General features: G+C 31.6%; 1 long non-coding RNA gene across 1 annotated transcript; it reads left to right on the plus strand.

Moving 5' to 3' along the window:
- The first annotated feature begins 389 nt into the window (after window positions 1-389).
- Window positions 390-2,898, plus strand: LOC133200614 (uncharacterized). Its single transcript, XR_009722966.1, has 3 exons — window positions 390-428; window positions 2,165-2,330; window positions 2,792-2,898. It is a non-coding gene; the product is annotated as an uncharacterized LOC133200614 (long non-coding RNA).

Raw genomic sequence — 2,898 nt, forward strand, 5'->3', positions numbered from 1 at the left:
TATAGCAAAGTAATTTCACAGGTCTCAGTGACTTCGTTATACCTGAGTTTTACTGTAAAAAGGAAGAAAAAGGATATATTGATAAAAATTTTCTTCTTAAGGATAGCAATGGTAATATGTGTCATATTAATTCAAAAGCATCCTTAGAAAGTGTAGAATTCATAACCCCCCCCCCCCTCTCTCTCTCTGAACCACTTTTATATTTAAACTTTTAAATACTGAACTGATTTATGCTTTTTTCTACCTAAAGTGCTCAGGTGAGCAATGTGGCCCCTAGGACTCTTGTTTATTGTTGGTCTTATATGTGAAATCAGAATGCAATACAGTGTAGTAACTGTACATAATATATTCTTTCAGAGAGAAGAAAACTGACATTAAAGGAGAACCAGTAACTAAAGATGTATGATGAATCAAGATGTGATCATGTGGTAAGTGGTAATTAATTCAATCATAAATAGGCATGTATGACAATTGCATTAAAAGAAAAGAACTTGATTCCAATTTTAATTGGAATGTTGAACTACCAGCTGCAAACTACAACTGGTTAGGCATAATAAAAAAATATGTTTGTTTATGGTTACCCGACTGACCCTATATCTAATAGCCAACCCAAATTTTTTTTTTCATTGTAAAAATCCATAAGTCACTCATTTGTCGGTTTAACTTTTACATGCATCTTAATCGGTCAAGCGTTTGAATCGAAAGTACTAGAAATAATTAGTGCAACATGGAATTAAAGAAGAAATACAAGACAGTTTTTTCATTGTGTGGTAGCTGTAAGGCAGTTGGCAAGAAAGATATTGTCTATCGCCTATATGGCAAGCCCAAACAAAAAATAAAACAGCACCACACAATGGTAAAACTGTTTTGTATTTCAACCAATTCATGTGAATTTGTGTATAAAAAAATTCAATAAAATAAAAAATTCCTACCAACCGACCCTATTTCATTTCAGCATGTAACAGTAAGCAAACATATTTTTTTGTTTGGCCTTATGTAATTGTATGGCTTGGAGTCACTTCTCAATAAAATTTTCTGTCTGGATGATATCTAGCATAATATACACCATGCAGTGAGGATTTTAGTTCACCCGAGCTAAAAACTCAAGTAAACTTTTCTGATCATCTTTTGTTTTGTCTTTTGTCCATCAAACTGTCTATCCATCAGTGAGCTTTTCACATTTTCAACTTCTTCTCAAGAACCACTAATTTTAACAAAGGTTGACACAAAGTAAGAATATTTTAAATTGTACAGAGGAAGCCCCCACCCCACCCCCACCCCCCTTCACCCCAAGGGGAAATGATCAATTCTTTCAGATGTTATTGATATGATCATAAGACATTTTTGAGCAACTCATTATTTTGTATTCTGTAGACTTTATTTTAAGAATAATGAATATTTGTTTAAGAGTCCTTCTGTCAAGGTTTAAAGTTCAATTAAAATTATTTTGTGATACATGTATTTGAGGATTCGAGATATCAGGAGTAAAATATTTAAAAAATACTTCCAAATTACTTCGACATATCTATGGTATTCGAGATGCCAAAGTTCAACTGTATGGCTATGCTAAAGTAGTAAATATTATAACTTAAACTTTCTAACATTGAAACATGTTAAATGAAACAAGACAATAATGAAAAATAAAAATTTACTGATTTCTGGCTGGTCAGTATTTTGATGACTGTAATTTCTAAAATATTCAATGAAACACTTTGAAGCTTTAACTGTAGGTATATGTTAACTAAATATACTCTAAGGTAATATTTATAAATGAGAAGTTTTGAACAAACATTACAACATGCATGTATGTAAATTGGGGGTAAAAATTTGTTACCGGTAATGGCTATTGCCTTAATTTTCAGTGACATAAAACAAGATTTAGAATGTAGGTAAATAATACTAGTATGTGTCTGTACATATGATATAGCATATACTGTGGTAGAACTTGTACTGAATGTTGATTAGCTAAATCTTGAATGGCTGATATGTTGGTCGTTTTTTATGAAATTTAAATTATATGTATGTAAACTGAGTGTACATGCAACATAAAATTATTCAGAAGGTATTAAACATGATTAAAGTATGTGTATGCAATGCAACATATGATGAATTCATATTGACTTGTAAGGATATAGCTTATCATGTATGTGCATTGTTTTTTTAGGGTCCTGTTCTGCAGATGCCATGAGATGATCTTGTCTGTCCATCTGATATCACTTGTCCTGAGTATATTTTCTCTCCTCTTAGCCCAATCTCACTCAAATTTAACTCATAGAGTGCCTGTGGATGGAGGGTAAAAGGTGACCTTGGACCAGTTATCAAGGTCAAAGGTCAGTATCAAAACACACTATATATCTTTATTTAAAGTCCTTGTCCACAGCATAATTTTTCTCCCTTGGTATGATCTGGCTTGTGTGCCATGGGATGAAGGGTTTTTAGTGATCTTTAACAAAATTTCTAGGTCAAATGTCAATAAGAAAAAAAAAAGATTCATAATATCCTTGTCCAGAGCACATTTCTCTCCAATTCACTCAACTAAAAGCAGTGTATGAAATGGTCATACATGTATGAGATGGTCATATTCTGCTTTAATATTAATCTGGCTTAAAACCTTACTATGTAATGTTCATTATTCGGAGTTCATGGTCATTAAATTTAAAGACTGAAACTGATTATAATCACTGATATTGGTACATTAAAGGACATTGAGTGATCTTGTAAGATTTCTAAATAATATTCAAGCATACAATTCTTACATCAAATAATAATTTTATATGAAAATATATTGCAGATCGCAGATGATGTGAAGAAAATACAAAGGAAGCTGATGTTGAAAGAAGTATAGAGTATTTAATGAAGTTTATGAATGGACTTAGATGTGAAAGACTACTTCATTGT

This window comes from Saccostrea echinata, unplaced genomic scaffold (assembly GCF_033153115.1).
Source record: "Saccostrea echinata isolate AGI-Se365-2 ecotype Australia unplaced genomic scaffold, CSIRO_AGI_Sech_v1 ptg000040l, whole genome shotgun sequence".
NCBI lineage: Eukaryota > Metazoa > Mollusca > Bivalvia > Ostreida > Ostreidae > Saccostrea > Saccostrea echinata.